At 40.2% G+C, this 22,653-nt stretch overlaps 2 protein-coding genes across 2 annotated transcripts in view; both read right to left on the reverse strand.

Moving 5' to 3' along the window:
- The window catches only part of LOC116063780 (mucin-2-like), a 126,162-nt gene that overhangs the window by 39,692 nt on the left and 63,817 nt on the right, over nucleotides 1–22,653 (reverse strand). The gene's annotated exons all lie outside the window — the stretch shown is intronic.
- The window catches only part of LOC116063753 (polyserase-2-like), a gene marked incomplete at its 5' end in the record, with an annotated part of 115,617 nt that overhangs the window by 7,229 nt on the left and 85,735 nt on the right, over nucleotides 1–22,653 (reverse strand). The window lies entirely within an intron of this gene.

Here is a 22,653-nt window from a genome sequence, read left to right on the forward strand (position 1 = left end):
GGATTTGTGATGACCTTTGTTACCGTCCGAGACACCCCATTGGGGTTGGATCCCTGTAGACTCTGGAGACCCAGAGACACAGTCAGACTGGCTGGGATGCTAAAGAGAAACAAAACAGCGCAAAGAAGTTAAGAGCAGAGCAGTTAAGCAAACACAGAAACCACCGCCTAAGAGAATCTGCCCCTTAGTGCTTACCTTGAGAAGCAGTGAGCAGCAGTCAGCACCCACTGACTGTTAATGAGGGATCCTCCACAGAAGTGGCTCCCAGATGATTGCAGGCTGGCTTGCCAGGGCCAGTTACCTGGAGGGGCGTTCTGTCCTCCAACAATCCTGGTGTTGAGCGGAGTTATACCGCACACTGCAGAGAGACAGACAATAAGAACACAGTGAGCAATACTCCCCTCTCCCTGGATTACCACTGAGCACTGCTGGATTATAAACTTTAACTGTTGGTTGAGGAAAAACTATTCTTATTTCAATTTCTACACATTTCATTGCTTTTACTGGGTTTGACAGCAAATACTAACAAAACAACTAAAGTCCAACATGTTGACAGCCAGGTGAAAGTAAAGAAGTGTGCATAAAACTGACTTACCATCTAGTTGTGAGTGAGACTCTGAAAAATAGGAAACAAACACAAAATCACATTTAAAACGTATTTATATTTACTGATGCCTAAATATTTTTTCTTTGTCGTGAAGACGTCTTTCATTTGTCACCCAACTTTTTTATTCATGAAAAGAGCAAAATTTCAAAGTGGCTTGTTTGGTGCATATTTATCAATGTAGCTCTCAGTCTCGGCCCCCTAGCAGATGGTCTGACCGCATACGCGGAGTTTGCTGGGGGGGCTCAAACAGGTAATTGCATTGTTTAAAAAATGAGTGGAATAATTACGTCTGGCATGACCAGATATTGTATAAATATCTTAAATAACACAAAACAACTAAATGCTGCTTTAGTAAAAAAAATATTACCTGGCTGACGATGGGAGCAGCAGGACGCAAAAAACGAAAGTTACTGTTGCACTAATCTGGACATCTTGCCGTGCCAACCTTGCAATAAAGGTTTCCTAAATGCCATGTATATAAATGTGATGTCAGCTTACTAATTCATTGCGGGTTTTTGTGTAGATTTGGACTTGTATACGTTTATTCCAAGTGGAGAGGCCTCGTTCACCTGTTCGGAGCTGGCTGGTGAATGTGACGCTCGTATAGGCCTTACTGGATACACCGTGTCATTTACCTTTTTGTGGATCCACTGATCACTGTGGATTACTTTTTTTCCCGTGTCATTGGATTACGGCAAAATAGGGATCTTTTTTCTTAACGTGTCTTAACGTTTTATGGTGAGTTTGGAGAGGCATCTCAACAGACTGTAGGTCGAACACTGATTGTTCACCGTTACATTTTAGTTGAATTTAAGCGTCTGTCTATTGCGATCCAAAACAGCCGTGCCGCGATTGGATTTCATAAGGGCGAATTGTTAAATTGTTACAATGTAATTTAAAATCTGATTTAAAAATAAACATATGTGTTTTGGAATATAATGTTCAGCTTCGGCAGCTTTACCTATGTGCTAAAATATACAATGCAGCGTCCTTTGCTGAATGGTCTCAATGTTTTATTGTTTGATTTCATATGAATACTAGTTTACTAGATGAGTAACTTAGTTTTTGAAGTAATGCAGTAATGCATGAAGTGTGTATTTAGTTTCCATGCTTATTGTGTTTCCACAACAATGTTAGTGAGTAAATCTACTGAAATGGTCACCACACCATAACAGAGGAGTGGGATGTGTAAGATGAGAATGCAGAGGTTAAGTCATGTATGTCGTGGCTGTAAAAATCAAATGGCATCTGTACTTTCTTGGTAAGTGCAAACTTGCACGCAAGGAGGTGGGGTGTATTTCCTCTTTTTTAAATAATTTTAGAGGGTCACAGGAAAATTATTACTGATGAGGGGAGGGTCAAGTCTTTTTAGGTTAGAGGCCACAAAACTTCTCCGGTGGCCCCTTAATTAAATAATGAACAGTCCCATAGCATGAAACAAACACTAAGTATGCTATTATGTATGAGTGAGTGGTGTTGACATAGAGTGCATGTCTTTCTCTTCCAACAGCAACATGTTTACATATTGTACATATCTCGTTTTACAGTAACAGATTAGCAGTGTTCCGTGCTGTCTGCTGTCCCATCAAACTGGTTGGTCCAATGTTGGCATGCTTCAAGTCAACCCACAAAGTCCAGACAGGAAACCCAGACAGGGGACATTTTTCTCTCAAAGCATGTCTTTTTATTTGTGCAACTGCCACATTGTGTGATGACAGACAAGGGGTGAATGTTTATTGACTGTGTCTGCACCGACAGACATCTGATGATCACTGACCGACAGTTTACAACACGACAATCCCAAAATGATGCTGTATACTTATACTTCTACTGCAGTTACTGCTGCTCATCATATTACCACTACTACTGTTATTTCTCCAGTCTCCAAGGATGCTTTGATAAAACATCCCAGCAGCAGAAGTTAAAGGGGCACTCAACTCATTTTACACATGAAGTTCAGTTTACTCTATAAGACTACTACCAAGCCTGCGAAAAATAATTGTATAATATAAATTATAAATAACCATGATGATGGCCTACACTTCAACAGTAAGTGAACGTATCACTAAATCCCGTCTTTCCTACATACAGTGGCATAAAGTATTTGCTGTGATGGATGACTAACACAGATGTTCTTCTTTTCCTCAGTAAAAGTGTTGCAATCAGGGACTTAACGTGTGTACCCTGAAACCCTGCAGCACACATTCCTCTGAGCAGTGATGAAAGAAATTAGCCTGGATGCCAGCCGAACTTAGCCGCAGCCATAACATTTGAGGTCGGGAAGTTTGGTCTGGACTTGATCCGTTGTGGAGCAACTATGTTCAAACCAGAGCTATTTGGACCAATCAAATTGTCAAGGCGGGCTTTATACGACGATGGACAGATGATCAACAGTAACATAATCAACCACGTCACTAAAGAGCACTTGAGTTGAATTCGTTTACAACAAAGATGGCTGCCGCTGGAGAATTGAGATGTGCAGATTCCGCCATCGTGTCTGTTATAGAAGATATTGACAGCACATTCATTTTAAAAGAGGGACAGAGAACCGCGTTTAAGGCATATAAAGTAAAAAGACTACCCATTAAATCCATGATTTCTATGATCATACTGTGAGGCTGTGTCCGTTTTTATGACTTTATAACCAGGGAGGAGGAGGAGGAGAAGTAGTAGTGATGAAATTGGCACCCGCCAAATGCAGGTAACTTTTGTGATTGGCGGGTGAAAGGGTCAATCTACCTGCCACGTTGGTGGGTAGCCAATGAGAATTGAGTGATTCAGACACCTAACTATCAGTAAGCAGGGTACGCCGTTGCTTACTTGGGAGTGAGAACGGATAAAATTCATTTCCTAGTTTCTGATATGAAGACGAGACGTGTGTGTGACTCGAACATCTCACATTTACCAACAAAACGTACAGCGAAAGACCGTGCAAAACATTTCAGACCGTCCTGCCAACATGTATACATTTTAACATCAATGTACGCTGTCACTGAAGCTGCTGCTGTTTCAATACTGTCGACACACACACACACACACACACACACACACACACACACATACTGTTTTTTGTTAATTAGGAGGTCTATTTTTTCAAACCAGTTTTTTGCAACACTAAACAGTCACCCCTTTCCACTTGTGCTAGAAAGATGTAGTAAATCTTAAAAAATCCTATTTGAGCTATACTACACAAATCTCACTTCAAAATTTGAATAAACTCATCAGAACTCAAAATACAAGAACCTGACACCATGCTGCATTGAGAGGACAAACGATAATGAGGTACTTAGCTCCGCCCATGACACAAACAGTAATTACCAGGGCCAACTTTATTTGTCAGGACTATGGCCATACACATACACAAACATGTAAGCTCTGTGTATTAAAGGGTCAAACATGGATAAATGGAACCTTAAACAGACACAAGTGGACTGTGTGATACAGTGCCTTCACTTAAGTATTAGAGCAACAAAACCCATACCATTTGTGAACAGAAATGAAAATTAATGAATGGCAAAATGAAATTATGCATGTCGACGTGTCTGGCTTGAGAAAACAGAGTAAAACTAACGTGTCTTCTTAAGAACTCGAGGGACAAACACCTATCTTTGTCCTTAGAGTTTGATATAGAGCACTCTATGAACGAAGCATTTTAAATATCGCTCGATCACGTGAATTTGATCGTGGGAGGCCGAAATCGTGATTAAAATTTGATTCATTGTGCAGCCCTAGTTACATTTTAAAGTGCAGTTTTCTAATGATATGTTCTTTCAACTAACACTATTGCGATACGTTGCAGTCTTTCACGATGTGTATATTGTGCCAGTTGATATTGCGAGGACGATAAAAAAATATATATATATATATATATTGCGCAGCCCTAGTTTTGAATATTGTTTGGTCCTGATGAGTTGCTGTAATTTGAGGACATTGTCTACATGTAGTGAAACTGTTGCAAAGCCATTGCCCTCCCCAACCACCCCATACCTGTTACGTTTATTAGCTGTGAACACAGAAGGGTCTACTCTCCTTTTTTTCTCTCCAAAACTTTATTCAACAAGTGTAACACATGAAGTGTAAACTTGCACAATACAAGTATTGTAAACAAGTATTTATGTTGCTGCTTCATCTTGAAACTGAAGGTTACAGTGGGATTAGTCTGGTGCTGTTTTGGAGGTCTGGCTCATAGACTGGCTACAACACAGATACATTCTAGGATAGGAGAAAAAAACCAAACACTCTGCGTTGTTTGCATTTCTTTAAACCAATCGCAATCATCTTGGGCGGCGCTAAGCTCCGGACGCAGCGACGGTGGCTCTGCTAAATAGTCTCAGGAAATAACTTGTTTAGATGGAACATTTGCACCCCGCTAATGAAAACACCACATATAATGATAAATGAAGTTAACTGTTGAAAAAATACAGTAATGTGATCTATTTAAAATTACTATATACTTGGCTAAATGTAATGTGCTCTTACCAGTGTATCACCATTTGTATTTCGTCTGCAGAAATCCCTGCCCATCGTTTCAGTCAGATCCTAGTTGGCAGTAAATGATCTAAACATTCTTTGTAAATCTTTACAATCCTTCCCTGAAAGAACCAAGCCTTATAGCACGATCCAAATTGTCTTCAAAAGTTGCCATTTCCAGCATGTAGTTTGTCAAGTGTCAAGTGAGGGATAGCGTTTATCTATTGATTCATGGCTATCTCGCGATGTTTCAGTGCCGTTCACGTCCAGATCGCGAGAAGATGAGCGATGGCAACAGAAAACAAACCTGGGGACGAATTTGACACCGTTTTCGGTCAAAATGACTCCTTAGAGCCGTCTCTGCACCACGATTATGAGACGACAGATTCCAGAGAAACTAGAAAAAAGACAAAGAAATCATCAATGAAAACAAAATACTTTTAAATAAACCTTTTTTTAAAGTAAGGAAATTTGTGTTAGGTAAATTATCAGGTAAATTATCAGGGTACCCGCGAGGTCTTAAAAGCATTGAAAAAGTCTTAATTTTGATCATCTCAAATTAAGGCCTTACAAGCCTTAAATTTAGTATACAAAATAATGATGTAAGCTACTTGAATTAAATAAAACATTTTATTTAAATTATCAGTCATATTTAATACAGTTTATTGGATAATAATATAATCCAATTAAAAAAGATAAATTACACTGCATAATGAGCACTTTTACTTTTGGTACTATATTTTGATAATACTTTTGTACTATTACTTAAGGAAGATGTTGAATGCTGGACTTGTAACTGATAAGTAATTTGTAACTCTACAACACTGTTTTTTTCTACTTTTACTGCAATACATGATGTGAGTAAGTCTTCCACCTCTGAAAATCACCACCAACAGTCATGCATGAAAACCTGCAGCACACAACTCAGTTCAGCGTTTACTTGCAGCTCTGCTACAGTAGCAGATAACTTTTATGGTTACCTGCCGGTCACTTCATCTCTAACAGTCCGCTCACAGTGAAGTCCTGCACAGATCAACAGATGTTAGAGTCCGGCAGATGCTCGCTCTGTTTGTTATAAGACGCACAGCGAGCAGATTAATGCGCTCACAGATCCAATATTTGCAGATATTACCGCTCGGTGTTTGGCTAGCTAATAAGCAGTTAGCCTGTTAGCTTGAGCTTTGTCTGAAGGCGCCGAGCGGCCAGCCAAGTTCCGACACACACCGACACATTCCGCACATCCTCCGCTCAGTTTAACCGCTAACCCCCCGGTATCGGTCAGAGAGGAATGTTTACTTTGTGTCTCGGTCCTCCGGTGCGTCCAGTGACGGGCTCCGATCACTTTTTAATTAGCTTACATTAGTAACAGTTAATTGTGTTTCGGTATTAACTTAATCCTAGGAAAGGCAAACAAATATAAGACCTTTGTATACCAAATTCAAGGTTAAATTAAATTCTTAATTTGAGATGATCAAATTTAAGACTTTTTCAATGCTTTAAAGACCCCGCGGGTACCCTGCATCTGCACGGCATCTCTTTGGAAGTCTGAAACAAAGGGACGATCACTCAATGAGTTTGTTTCTAATGCACAAAACTAACAGACCTGCTAATGTCTGAACCTCACATGGTGAGGATTACACAGGACCTGTGTGTCTCAATACTACTTAATATCATTCTCATGAGTTCATACATCTACAGTAAAGTCACTGGAGATCAAAATTACCTCTGGTATGACTGCAAAGGAACTGCATTCGTCCACATCAGCAGCCTGACACGGCATCTCTTTGGAAGTCTGAAACAAAGGGACGATCACTGAATGAGAGTTTGTTTCTAATGCACAACACGTTGACGCTTCTGTGGACACGAGACGTTTATATACTGTCTATGTACGAGACTGACGGCCCAGATTACAAATGAAGGAAGATGAAAATAGCGAGGGTCTAAGAGAAGAGACAGGCGAGAGAAAACGACAAAGTTTGGGATCATTTTAAGCTGCAAGCATGCTGCTACATCATCTTTGTAGAAAACATTCAGTGTACTCATCCATTCCACGGAGCGAACCTGAGACAAGGTAATAAAGTCTGCTGCTCTCGTCCACCGCGCTGTTTCACACAACTAGCCTACAGCATGCTACTCTGCTAACAGCCATGTTTTACCAACAAGCTAAAACGAGAGCTGTCGGTTTGTTGTCTAACTGTTTATTAGTTTGCTAGTTTTGCTCTTTGGAAACTTAGCTGCTGCCGGAGACAAACCCCCCCCCCCAGCATGGCCACTTAATATGTACGTGAATTACGTCATCATGCCGGTGATGTCTGCATTCTTTATTCTTTCTCCTCGCTCTGTATTAGGCTTCTGAAAATGTGTCCCCCAGAACAGTGTAGCTGAATAGCCCTGCTGTAAGCTTTGTACCGTCACATTTACTCTCTGGTTAGTGAGCAGCTCTTTACATATCCAGTGCAAATAGCCAGAGGCAAGAAGGGGAAGGGGGTGAAAAATATTAACATTTGGGCCACCAAAAATGTACTTTTTGTTTTTTAAGGGTCTTGGAATTTGGCAAAACAAAATGTTGCTTTTTCTAAAAATGGATATACAAAAGTATATATACAAAAGACAGGTTTCCTTATTTTTCTTGTGAACAGCAATAATACATATTTACTACAGCTGTTTACTAAGTATTTCTTGCTAAGTATTTCTTATCCAATTACTCGATTAATCGATGGAATAATCGGTAGAATACTAAAATAATCGATAGCTGCAGCCCTAGTCTCAATACTACTTAATATCAATCTCATGAGTTCATACATCTACAGTGAAGTCACTGGAGATCAAAATTACCTCTGGTATGACTGCAAAGGAACTGCATTCGTCCACATCAGCAGCCTGACACGGCATCTCTTTGGAAGTCTGAAACAAAAGGACGATCACTCAATGAGAGTTTGTTTCTAATGCACAAAATTAACAGACCTGCTAATGTCTGAACCTCACATGGCGAGTTTTACACAGGAAAAAACAGAAAGGCAATACATACACATGCTTGTGTTGGTGAGGATTACTCTGCACATTGTGAATGTGAGAACACAAACACGAACGAACGTACGAGTTTAGCTTGCCGTCCATCTACAGCATAGCTCTTCCGCCCTCCGTCATGGCGTTCATATTTCGCGCAAGTGGAGCATGACGTCACGTGCAAAGGGTCAATATTTATGCTAGCACTAAGAACGGCACAAAACAAATAAAAAATCCATACAAAGTGTATGTGTAGTGTACCTTTGATGCTTGATAGAGTTGATTTTTTCAAAGATTTGATGCCTCAAAGTCCTTCTAATGCATGTGCAGCGGACTAGCATGGTGCCTTTAAACTCTGCTACACTGACGAGCATGCTTGCTAATAACGAGCTAAGCTGTCGCAAATCGGATGCTTCGGTGTATCCGAACGTCATCAAGTAGCCTATGCCCGAACCACCTCAACGATACCATTTTGCTTAATTACATGACAATATTTATATAAATGCTATGTGTAAGGGGTTTTGTATGGGTCTTACCGTATCCTCCACTCCGGCAGCAGGATGAAGCGTGTTCAACTAACTCTTCTTCTTCTTTTTCTTCTATTTCTTCTTCTCCTTCTTTTTGTTTCCGGCAGATGCATCTATGGAGTATTAACTAACACTTCACGGCTCACACCCATAGACTGTATATATTGTTTCAATACTGTCGGCTCTCTGCAGCAGGCGGGGCTGCTCCGTTTCCCCCGCGACTGACGCGCACACACAGTCACACACAAACACACACACACACACACACACACGCACAGACACACACACAATCACACACAAACGCACACGGTGGATGCAGGAAAAAACGCAGATGAGACCTACAGGATGACCTAAATTGAGGACAGCTACTCTCGTTATTGTAAGTGTAATGATAAGTTAAAGTCCAACAAGTACTTTATCAAACCGTATGAATGTGTGTCCCAGGCCAGGATAGAAAATTAACTAACAATGTAAAGATCAACAAGCCACTGACAATGACAGATATGTTCATATTTGATTCATTCAATAAATTATTATTTTGTGTCTTAAATCCACCAGCCTTTTTCATATTTTACCAACATTTGCAGCATCCTGAGCCTTTTTGGTAAGGTTCCTAGGAAATCTCAGCCCAGAATAATGAATTAATAGTAATAAGTATTATTCTCCCCAAAACAAGTTTCCTTTTTATTTATTTTTTAATTTTTAAGAACTACACAAAAAAAATTCTTGTGTTTTGTTGTTGTTGTGGTGCGCGTAGGCTACTCCTGACTCATCTCTTATATGCAGTGGCGTAACGAGCCAACACCGGGCCCCTATGCGGGATTATCAAGGCGGGCCCCCATACTACAGCACGTGATGACGGCGCAATGTCCACGAGTAGGCTACCATTAATAGGATAGGATAGGATCATAGAGACACAGCAATTCCTGTTTTCACCTTTATGACACAAAAAAAGTGGCTGGTAAAAAGTCCCTGTGGCAGGTGGATTTAAAAATCCACCTGCCACAGTGGCTGGTGGTCAAAAAAGTTAACTTCATGCCCTGATAGTGATTGACAGGCTGTAAAGTATTCATTTAGACGAGACAAATCTGTAATCAGTTATGGCTTCACTTTTATGCCCTTCAGACAAAGTTACCAATCAGGCTTAATTAAGCTACAAGTTCAGTGCAAAACGATCCAGATTTATTCCTGAAGCTCTAAAAGATCCAAAGATTTAAGGTTTGAGTTTTTCTCTGCAGCGTCTCAGAGGGAAATGTCGACCTTTTATTCCACTGCATTTATCTGATAGTTACTACACACTTTGCAGATTAATTTCTTTGGTTGTTTTGACCTCCTAGAAACATTATAAACAGACACGATAACTTTTGGACTTTAAAAGCGTTTTAGAGAATTTACTTGACCTGGACACTCCTAAATTTGATCACTTTCATACATTTTACATCTTTTGCACTTCTTAAATTCTTTTAATCTACCATGTTTCTACTGATTTTATTTTATAAATGGTCTTATTTAGTTATATAATAAAGCGCCTTGTGCTTGCCTATGTGCCAGAAATGTGCTGTATAGATAAACTTGCCATGCCTTTTATTCCTGCATACTTTGAATCATTAACGTGCACTCAGTGTGACAGGATCACAGAGTTGGTGGGTTTTTGATCCCCAAGTACTTTTTATTTACTTCAAAAGTAGTATTTTGAATACAGGACTTGCACTTGTTTTACTTCACTACTTACTAACTTAATTCATTACAATATTTGACTTCCTCCTCAGTGTGCTTCCACTCAGGAGATCTCAAACATGATTGGTTCAGGTGTGTGCAGTGAGGAGGGTCCTTACCGTGTGTCAGGAGAGTCAGCAGAGCCACCACAAAGATCACCTTGTAGAGAGCCATAACTGTAAGTACATGCCATCAGATCTACTCCGGCATTAAATAATCTTCTTGTGCCCTTAACCCTTCCCCTCTCTCTCTATACCTCCCACACAGTAACACAAACATTACCTGTCAAAAGACTCGCCCAACCCCTCACTGCAAACCACCTGTTTAACTGGATATCAAACGAGAAAAAAAGATGTCCTCTCTAGGCTACAGTAACTACATTCACACAAGTACTGTTCTTATTATGTATTTTTATTTAATGCCACGTTATAGTTATAGTCCACTTGTACATTCACAGGAAACTGTTTTTTACATTTATTTCACATCTGTAGTAACTAAAAACACAAATGTATAAAATGCAATGAATTGTTACAAACGTTCTGACTTGTGAGCTCTTATAAAAATCAGTGTTGTGTCTCAGTCAAAGAGACATTTCTCCTCTAATCTCCCATTTCATTTCATATTTATATATTTCACATTTTACAAAAAGAATCAAAGATTGGAGAAAAGTCCAGAAAGTGAAAACAGATTTGTCTATCAGATCATCTTCTTCTTCTTCTTCTTCTTCTCTTCCATTCATCATCGGACGACCCCTCAGATTTGTCTGGTGACCCTTTAGGTTGGGAACCACTGGACCAAACTAACTGTATATAAAGTTTTTAAAGTAGCTCCACCTGTAAACAAGCCACCTTTTACCTGTAATAGTTTTTTTTACATTACTATATCAATACTTTTAATGAAGTAAAAATGTATTGAAAAGATTACTGGTACAGGATATACAATCCTCTATCCCAGACTCTAAAAGACACAAAACAAATGATATATATATATATATATATATACATATATATACATATATACACACATATATATATATACACACACATATATATATATACAATACCGTTTGGTATTTATGGAATGGACCACCGGAGGAAAATAGGGGAGGGTCATGCTTTTTATTCTTTGTTGAGGGGAGGGTCACCCAACATTTTTTAGTCTGTATTCATGAAAAAAGCAACATTTCAAAGTGGCTTGTTTGGTGCATATTTTTTCATGTAGCTCTTAGTCTCTTGCCCTCCTTCGCTACCAGATGGGTCTGACCCATGAGTTTGCTGGGGGCAGAGGGAGCACTGCCCCCCTGGTGGCTGAAACGGGTAATTGCATTGTTTAAAAAATGAGTGGAATAATTAATTATATCTGGCATGACCAGATATTTTATAAATATCTTAAATAACACAAAACAACTAAATGGTGGTAGGTAATACATCAGATTTCATATACTGCTTTAGTAAAAAAAATATTACCTGGCTGACGATGGGAGTAGCAGGACGCAAAAAACGAAAGTTACTGTTGCACTAGTCTGAACATCTTGCCGTGCCAACGTTGCAATAAAGGTTTCCTAAATGCCATGTATATAAATGTGATGTCAGCTTACTAATTGATTGCGGGTTTTGTGTAGATTTGGACTTTTATATGTTTATTCCACTTTGTTTAAACGTGGAGAGGCCTCGTTCACCTGTTCGGAGCTGGCTGGTGAATGTGACGCTCGTATCGGCCTTGCTGGATACACCGTGTCATTTTCCTTTTTGTGGATCTACTGATCACTGTGGATTACTTTTTTTTTTTTCGTGTCATTGGATTACGGCAAAATACGGATCTTTTTTCTTAATGTGTCTTAACATTTTATGATGAGTTTGGAGAGGCATCTTAACAGACTGTAGGTTGAACACCGATTGTTCACCGTTACATTTTAGTTGAATTTAAGTGTCGGGGCATTTCGCCACCGTCTGTCTATTGCGTTCCAAAACAGCCGTGCCGCGATTGGATTTCATAAGGGCAAATTGTTAAATTGTTACAATGTCATTTAAAATCTGCTTTAAAAAATAAACATATGTGTTTTGGAATATAATGTTCAGCTTCGGCAGCTTTACCTATGTGCTAAAATATACAATGACGAAGCCTAGTGACAAGTCCATAGCAACCAGTGTTGAATTGGTTATTTCCCAGCGTCCTTTGCTGAATGGTCTCAATGTTTTATTGTTTTATTTCATATGAATACTAGTTTACTAGAGGAGTAACTTAGTATTTGAAGTAATGCAGTAATGCATGAAGTGTGCATTTAGTTTCCATGCATATTGTGTTTTCACAACAATGTTAGTGAGTAAATCTACTGAAATGGCCACCACACCATAACAGAGGAGTGGGATGTGTAAGATGAGAACGCAGAGGTTAACTTTTATATGTCGTGGCTGTAAAAAAAAAAATCAAATGCCATCTGTACATCTTTGCTAAGCGCATACTAGCACATAAGGGGATGGTCATGCCACTTTTTCAAGTCATTGTAGAGGGTCACAGAAAAATTATTACTGGCGAGGGGAGGGTGAAGTCTTTTTATCCTAAAGGTCCCAAAACTCCTCCAGTGGCCCCTTAATTAAATAACAAGCAGTCCCTTATCTTTCTCATACTGCCCATGGCTGCTGCTCCTGTTTTCACCCTCTGTCTGAGATGCTCTGTGGGAGCGCCTGTCTCTTTAAGCCCCCCTCCAGACAAAGACCAGTCTGCTCTGATTGGCCAGCGTGTTTCCTGGAATCTCCACTCCGGACTTTGTACTGTGAAAAAAACAAATAAAGGCTTCTGAACCAAATATTACACAACCGGACATGTTTCAGCAGTAATGCGACCCGAAATTGGGGAGAATTTAACAACATTGGCAGCCAAGATGACATCACTGGAGCGTTCAGAACAATTGGAAATCTGAACATTTAAGCTCCCAGGGATTTCTCTAAAATAGGTTTATCTCATTATTTGAAAATCCGACATTATAACATTGTAGATATGACAGAAAATACGGAAAAGCATAATATGTCCACTTTAATAAAGACAAAGTACAGCTGAGGCTGATAGGAAAATCCTTAGTTCTGCCAACATGATCTCATGGGAAGGCATATAAATAGCACGCCAGGGAAATCAATAAAATTACACGTGTCATGTCAACGTAACGTGAATGCAAACAAAACTTCTTGTTTGGGGTTAAAATACATACTTTTGTTACGTAAATTAAGTAATGTGCATAAGTTAATTAGTCAACAAAAACAGTCAACGGGGACATTTAGTTTCACACGGGACGGAAACAAACAAAACACAAATGACACGCGGAATGATTTAAGAAATTGGCATGTTATTATTAATACACCATTTGGTGATACCAAGTATTACAGTAACAGGTATTTGGTCATAGACAAGTATAGGACACATTCAAATGTTGACCTGCTGGCGCTAGAGGAAAAGTCTAACGCCATCATCAGTCATGGCCATCACTCGTGCCGTGCTGCTAAAAAACTACTGCTCTAATTATTCAATTTTATAATTTACTAGCAAACCTGTGAAGGGTTACTCTGTGTTGTCAGGTCCACAATGAAGTTATTATAATTACCAGGAAATTAAGAGTACAACCAGATAGACTTGGAATTTGACATCAATAGCTCATGAGCATGAGAAGAAAAACAAGTTTACAACAAGATACTCAGTTCACTGTAAATTGAGGAGAAAGAAGCTAAAACTTCTCACAACTGAGGAGCTGGAACAATGAAAAATGCCTTAATCTGATTAATCAATGATCAGACTAACTGCAGCTAATCATTTCAGCTGTCATGTCAATATCCATGATGTCAGAGTGTTTTCAGTGAAGCACTGATTCCATTGTAGGCCTACAATTCACAATGAGAGCATTGTGATATAACTTACTTAACCGTGCCCTCAGATTACAAAGCCTGAGGCGCTAACACATCCAGTAACCATGCACTGTCAAACAGAATTCTCAGGGGAAGTGATTCTGCGTATTTAAAGTGACGTGATGACTCAGTGATCAGTGCTGTTGTCCTGGAATCATGTTTGCTGATGGGTGCAGCCATAATCATGGAGCAACATGCAATTTGAGTCTCGAGTCTTTTGTTTTCTTCATGTTCGTTTTCCTGCAGCTGCTGCACACATCTTAAACACATGCAACCACTGTCAAGCTACTTTTTCATTACACTGGGTGGGTAAAAAGAGTGTTTGGGATCATTTGGGCAATTTAACCTGATGGAAGGTTAGGCTACACCTCCTCTAATTAGTATGATGGAGACTGTCAGGATGCTGAGTTCAGGGGCTCGACATGCAGTGACTGACCAACAAATGTCATTTTAGTTAAGGATGAAGCAGGCTATTATTCAGTCATAGTAAAAAAAAAATAAAAAAAAAAATATATATATATATATATATATATATATATATATATATATGTGTAGGGACCTTTGCTACTCGAAAACGTCCACTACGTGGCTGGGTGGATAATTTAACTATTTAAAACGCGTGCACTATGTGAGCCAATGCCAAATATCGCCAGTAAACATTTATTTTAAAACTTAGGCCATTTCGCATACATAGAGTCCATTCATATGTGTAAACATCAAACAAAACACATTAATTCCACTTTCCTTCTCGTCACATACTGCACGGTCAAAAAAACTGTTTGCTCCCTTCTCTTCCCAACACCTGTGCCCAATTGGACATTGATTAAATCACCTCTGTCCCAGCCAAATGGACAGCGCCCTGGCTACCCCCGGTGGCGGGAGGATTAACAGCAACAAATAATAAACAAACCCAAATGGCTCTCACACACCGGCCCCTAATTGTTTCTGGCAGAAGACAAAACAATTCATAACTAACACAAGGAGCCCCTATATGTGAAACAAATCTACCGATTGAAATATTTAACTTAAAAGAACTCCCCATAGTCCATAACGAGTATTCCTTGGCCTTCCCTTGACCGCAGGTAGAACTTCCATTAGTCTGTTGCTTCACAAAGAAGACAAATCTTTGTCACCGGTCTTTCGATTACACTGGTCTTGGTTTTAAGACGGACAGAGCGTACAAGTCCTTTCCTATCAGGAAATGTCTGCAGTATACGTCCAAGTACCCAGGATGGTGCTGCTGAATCAACGACAACAACTACATCTCCAAGTATGAAACTTCTTTTCACTTTATTCCATTTTTGTCGTTCTTGCATCAATGGTAAATATTCTTGCGTCCATCGCTTCCAGAAGAGATCAGCTATGTACTGAGCTTGTCTCCATCTCCTTTTAATGTACAGATCTCTTTTTTCAAAGAGTCCAGGTGCAAGAATAGGCTTTCCTTTCATCAACAAAATGTGATTTGGTGTTAATGGCTCAAGATCATTGGGATCTTCAGACAATCTTGTAATAGGACGATCATTAAGTATGGCTTCCACTTCACATAACACAGTGTGAAATCCCTCATCGTCCAAACACTGCTGACGAAGAACGGTGTTCAGAATCTTTTTGACCATACGTATGATCCGTTCCCATACACCACCATGATGGGATCCAGCAGGGGGGTTGAAACTCCATTTTATTCCTTCCTGTGCCAAAGTCCTTTGAATTTTGTCCTGGTCCATTGAAGCTAGAGCTTCTTCTTCTTCTTTCAGCACCTACGAAATTAGTTCCGTTATCTGATCGCATCTTAGAAACTTGTCCTCTACGGCAGATGAATCTTCTCAATGCATCAATACAAGAATCTGTATTAAGTGAGTAAGCGACTTCCAAATGGACTGCTCTACTTGTCATGCAAGTGAAAAGTACTCCGTAGCGCTTTAGGATGTTACGACCTCTCGACGTCAATTGGCCCAAAATAATCCACACCAACATTTGTGAACGGTGGAAGATCAGGCACAATTCTTTCCGTGGGTAGATCCGCCATTTTTTGCTCACCCACCTTACCTCTGCAACGTCTACAGAAGTAACATCCAGCAATTACTTTCCTCACCGCTGAGTTGGCGTTTGTAATCCAATATTTTTTTCTTAGAGTAGAGAGTACATGATTTCTACCACCATGGCCCAGTTGCTCATGAATATGGCGGAGTAAAAGAGTGGAGATATGTTCTTTGGCTAAAATGAGTGGGTGCTTTGCAGCTTCAGGCATGCACGCTTTGCTTAGCCATCCTCCAACTCTTAAAAACCCTTCTTCATAAACTGGGTCAAGTTTATAGATGGGGCTCTCTTTCTTTACTTTGGACCTTCCAGATGTTAATGCATCAATTTCGTTGTGAAACCTTTCCCATTGACTGAAACGAACAATCGAGGTCTCAGCTTCAACAAGATCCTCTGCAGACAACTTTTGCTCACCTAAGGTGGCTTTAAATTTCTGCATGCCCACATTGACAGTCAGTTGACTCGTATCATCACTTGCCGACAGTAACTGCTTCCTTTCCTTACTTAAAGCAGTCAATATCATTCTTAACTTTAGAATCCAACCTACGGCCAGTTTCAACCTTTTCCAACTGGAAAAGTAAGTGATCAGTTTATGCGTGGCACTCGAGACGTCTTCAATGACCACTGCATTCACTGTGAAGTTCCTTTTAACTTCTGGGTCATCATCAATGTCTGTATCCAAAGTATGTGCTGGCCACTCATTTTCTGCTTTCCACAGAAACCTTGGACTTTCAATCCATCTCCCTTGAATCAGATGTTCAAGTTTGAGTCCCCTAGAGGCGTCATCTGCTGGGTTTTGTGCTGAAGGAACATATCTCCACTGTGCAATATCTGAGGCGTCTCTGATGGTTGCTATTCTGTTTGCAACAAACATTTTGAACCTTTTATCCTCATTCTTTATGTATTTTAATACTGCTGTACTGTCCGTCCAGAATTGTGATTTCCCCAAAGGAAGCTGTAGCTCTGATCTTAGCATCTTATCCACTTTAACAGCAAGAACTGCACCTGTCAGTTCTAAGCGAGGAATAGTCATTTGTTTTAGAGACACCCTCGCTTTGCCAAGTATGAAAGTAGTATGGACCTCGTTCTTGTTGTTTTGCAACCTGAGGTAAGTAACTGTGCCATGTGCAATCTCACTGGCATCAGAGAAGTGATGCAACTGAGCAGAAGTTATCTGTCCGAAGTTTTCTGGCTTGTAACATCTACTGATCTTGAATCTTTCAACATTTTCAAGATCTTTCCACCACTTGTTCCACCTTTGTTGAAAGGATTGGGGTATTGGATCATCCCAACCGTACTTCAGTCGACATAGGTCTTGCAAAATCATCTTAGCTGAGATTGTGAATGGGGCTAAGAAACCCAAAGGATCATACACAGAACTGATCATAGATAACATTCCACGCCTTGTATGAGGTTGATCTCTGATGTTAAATTTGAACTTGAAGGTGTCAGTTTCGCTGCACCAAAGTAGTCCAAGAGCTCGTTCAACTGGTAACTTGTCTCTGTCCAGATCCAACTCCTTGAAGTGCTTGGATTTATGTCCTTCTGGAATTTGCAACAACACTTCACGATTGTTACTACTCCATTTCGTGAGATTGAAGCCTCCCAACTTGCAGATAGCAGTAAGGTTTCTGACCATGCGCGTAGCGTCTTCTTTAGAAGGTAAACTCTTCAGAAGGTCATCCACATAGAAATTTCTTGTGACCGTGTCAATTACTTCTGCTGAAAAACGGGTTTGATTGTCGTTAGCCGTTTTTCGCAGAGCATAACATGCACAGCTAGGAGAAGATACAGCTCCAAATAAGTGAACAGTCATACGATACTGCACAAGTTCCTTCTCCAAGTTTCCTTCTGGTCACCACAAAAACCTCAAAAAGTCCATATGTTCATTATCAACCTTGACCTGATGGAACATTGACTGTACGTCCGCCATGATTGACACGGGTTCCTGCCTGAACCTTGTCAAGACTCCTAACAAAGAGCTTGTCAGTTTTGGTCCTTGCAGAAGCTCCTTATTCAGCGAAACACCTTTAAATTCTGCCCCACAATCAAACACGATGCGCAGATTCCCTTTTTGTGGATGGTACACGCCATGGTGAGGGAGATACCAGATCTTTCCCTCAGAGCGCTCCAACTGGCTCTCTGGTACCCGCTCAGCATATCCTTTGTTGATGACGTCAGTAAGGAAATCTGTATATTCCTTGTGAAATGTTTCATCCTTCAGAAGTCTCCTTTTCAAAGCACTGACGCGCTGCTTAGCGACAGAAAAGTTGTTTGGCATGTTTACATGTGGTGTCCTGAAAGGCAGTTTCATCGTGTAGTGGCCATCTTTAAGTTGCACTGAACTTTCCACTATTTCCATAAATTTCTTTTCCTCTCTTGACATTTCCTCTTTGTCATTAAAGAAGTCCTCATTAAAGTCATGATTGTACTGCCTTATCAGCAGCTCTTCCAACCTGTCAACACCAATCCGATTAGCAGTGACAGCAGGGTAGCCATTCTCGCACTGCTCTGCACTGTTTCCACGTAGAGGTCCATTAATAACCCATCCCAATAGGGTTCTTACCGCATATGGTCCCTCTCCTTCACTGTTGATCACCTCCCATGGTTCCATTAACCTTGAGGAGTTTGTGCCAATCAGCAAATCGACACCAGCATTGATCCGGTAGGATAGGTAGGTAAGACCACTTAGACAACTCTTCTTCGGTGATGATATTATTTGTCGTCACTGGCATTTCATCTTGTGTGAACACATTAGGAAGCTCGAAAAACTGCTTGCCGGTAAGTTCAGAGATTTCCAAACCTTTGATAATGTTGCTTGGGACAGTGGTGTTGTGGCCCATTGTGCGTAGATGAATTTTTGTCCTTTTTCCTTTGATGTTTAATCGTTCCATAAGGCTTTCAGAACAGAAAGTATCTGTACTTCCTGGATCCAGAAATGCATACGTTTGAACAACCTTTGTTCCCTTTGTACACTTAACATTAACAGGTAAAATCGAAAGGATGCCGTTACTGCCTCCGGCCCCTGTATGACCACAGGTAGAGACAGTGTTTCTACCTGCCGACAGTTCCTTAGACTGGCCTTCATCTTTGCTCTTTTGGCTTTTCTCGATGTGAAGAATGCTGGGATGCCTTTGTTTACAAACCTTACAAGATATGCGGTTGTAACATTCCTTGCTCATGTGCCCTATGCACAGGCATCCAAAACAAACTCCCTTTTCTTTTAGAAAGTCCAACTTTTCCCGATGCGTTCTCTGTTTTAACTGTGGACAATGCTCCAATGCATGACCTAGTGCACAATACAAGCAGGAAACAGAGGTTGATGTTGTAGATGATACACTTTGTGTTTGAGTATGAATACTTTTCTTGGTTACGTTCATAATTGATTCCTTAGGCATAAAGACAGCAGTTGCGAAGCTATTTCTTTTGAGTTGTGCCCTTTGCTGTATCTTTGCCTTGTTGTCTCCTTTATTTACAACTTGAGTATCTTGGATATTGCCAAAAATTGGTTCAGAGATGATTTTAACTTGGTACTCGATGAACTTGACGATATCCTTAAAGCCAGATCTACGTCCTTGCCTTTCAGATATTTCACACGCAAGTGTTCTCCATTTCTCTCTGAGCTTATAAGGAAGCTTTTGAATTATTGTTTTCATGTTTGCTGGCATATTGAGTTCGTCCAAATATTGCAAATCCTCCATAGCGTTGCAAAACTCTCGCAGAAATAATGCATAAGCCTGTAGCCCCTTAGCATCTTCTGCCTTAATAGAAGGCCATCCAACAATTTTGGAAACGTAAGCATCTGCGATCTTTACTTCTTGTCCAAAATATTTGTGGAGAAGGTCTTTGGCCACTGCATATCCTCTTTCTGGCAGCATGTGTTGGCAACTGTGCACTAGATCTTTAGGCTGCCCCCTAGTGAATTGCTCCAAGTAATACAGACAGTCTCCTTTGTTGTTTGTCTTGACCTCCACACATTGTTCAAAGGCTCTGATGAATGACCTATATTTCAGGGGACTTCCATCAAACACGGGAACTTCTCTGTGAGGCAGCAGCTGTGAGTTCTGCGTCTGTACGAGGGTGGCTGTTATTTCGTTTTGCCTTTGTAACAGACTGTAGAAGTCTCCGGACAGTTGAGGATCGCCTTGAAAATGTGGTACTAGATGACCAGAAGGATTTAACTGTTTTTGCCACTGTTTTGTTTGATCAGACCTTTTCCGCTCAAAGCCTGCCTGTTTAGCTGCATTTTCCTTGTCCATTGTTTTTTCCACTGTTGCATGAGTGCTGGCAAGTAATGCATATTTTTCCTGAGAACTGTCCTTTTGCTGTGGGTTGTATTGTTCAGCGTGAGGATTCAGTGCGTTTCCCTTTTCAAAATAGGAACTCATTCCATCTTATTGTGTACTGCCATGACATGAGGTGTTCAACACTGCTAGTTTTGCTGAAGAAGCTGCTATTTCAGTTTCAATTTCAAGTTGTTCTTTTTTCCTTCTTAATTGCTCTGCTTGCTCCTCCAAAGCATGTTTTTCTTGAAGTGCAGCAGCACGTGCCAAGAGTGCAGCCTTTTCTGCCTCTGCTTGAAGCCTTACGGATGACGTTGAAGATTTTCTGCTGTTTGAGACGGTACTTTTCCGACCCGAGCCTTTACTGGAAGCTTTGGATTGGATGTTTGAAATGCTGTCCTGAGGATCCACATCAACACCAAGACTTTCAGCTTGATGGCAACTTTCATTGTAAACCAACCATTTGTTTACGTCAAAAATAAAATCAGTGGCACTGAGCATTTTTACCTTAAACCACATGTCCTGTTTTTTCACCTCGTCTTTAGGTAGTAAACCCATCAACAGTTCATGTTTTTCTTTTGCTTCATCACAAAGAGCATTAAACTTTACAAAAGTACCTTTCAACTCTTTTACAAAGCCCTTTTCATTTATCAAACCAATAATTGTATCTTTCAGATTCCATGCTTTTTTTAATTTCACCTTTCTTTCTTGTTGCAGGTTATCAATTTTCCCCAGAAACGCCTTTTCTGTCAGTTTAATACTTCGCTTTTTAACAGAAGGGTCCGAACCTTTAACAGTGGAGTCTATAGCGTCCGAACCACACTGCGGTTCTGTCTCACTTACGAGTTCAGAGTCAAGTTTAAGCTCTTCACTCATAGTCAATCATGCATTTTGCACAGTTCCGTGAAGAAGAAAAAACGCGCTCGGAGCGCGTAAACAGTTAGTACCAATGCATTGGATTTTAAGCGCAAAGTTATGTGTGCACACATTTATAATAATGGCCATTCATTGTCTGTAGCGCTACACATACCTTAACGTTGGCCGGCTCGCCACTGTTGACGTTCCGCTGGCACCGTTCCGAGCCAGGTGAAGAACTATATGTTGGGGATGAATAGAATATGCCAATGTGCAGCGCAATCCAACGTTGCCCTCAGCGAAGCAACAGCAACAATGGCAAAATCCCCCGACGTCCTCCACGTTTTCCTCCTTTGAGCAGTTTTTTGACTTAAGTTGTAGGGACCTTTGCTACTCGAAAACGTCCACTACGTGGCTGGGTGGATAATTTAACTATTTAAAACGCGTGCACTATGTGAGCCAATGCCAAACATCGCCAGTAAACATTTATTTTAAAACTTAGGCCATTTCGCATACATAGAGTCCATTCATATGTGTAAACATCAAACAAAACACATTAATTCCACTTTCCTTCTCGTCACATACTGCACGGTCAAAAAAACTGTTTGCTCCCTTCTCTTCCCAACACCTGTGCCCAATTGGACATTGATTAAATCACCTCTGTCCCAGCCAAATGGACAGCGCCCTGGCTACCCCCGGTGGCGGGAGGATTAACAGCAACAAATAATAAACAAACCCAAATGGCTCTCACAATATATATATAGTTCCTTTAAGTGAATACTTTCTATATGGAATGTAACAATGGGAAATTTATTTTTTAAAATTATTGTTGCATGGTTTTGAATTTATATAAACTTATACTAATGAAACAGAAGACCAGAGGTGCCTTGGGATGCTTTATTTTTCTTCTTTTACTCGTTACATCATGGGGAGGCTTTCAGAGGCTACCACTGAGCAAACCCAAAAAGCAAGTACTATGCTACATTTAGTGATTTTGCGAGCTACCTTCGTGTACTATTTAAACAGTGAAAGACAAGAAAATCCTCTTCCAAGTGCAAATAAAAAAAAATTAAGCTACTTCTTATTTTGCTCCGATTGGGATATTTAGTGTCAGTCAAATCTAGCAACACTGTATGCACCTCAGCTAATTTAATATAATATAATAAAATATATATATATATATATATATATATACACGTGTATGAAGGTGCATTCTCTGGACTGAACCTGCTCCGCCTTAATCAGGCTTTGAATACACA

Source organism: Sander lucioperca, chromosome 21 (assembly GCF_008315115.2).
Source record: "Sander lucioperca isolate FBNREF2018 chromosome 21, SLUC_FBN_1.2, whole genome shotgun sequence".
NCBI lineage: Eukaryota > Metazoa > Chordata > Actinopteri > Perciformes > Percidae > Sander > Sander lucioperca.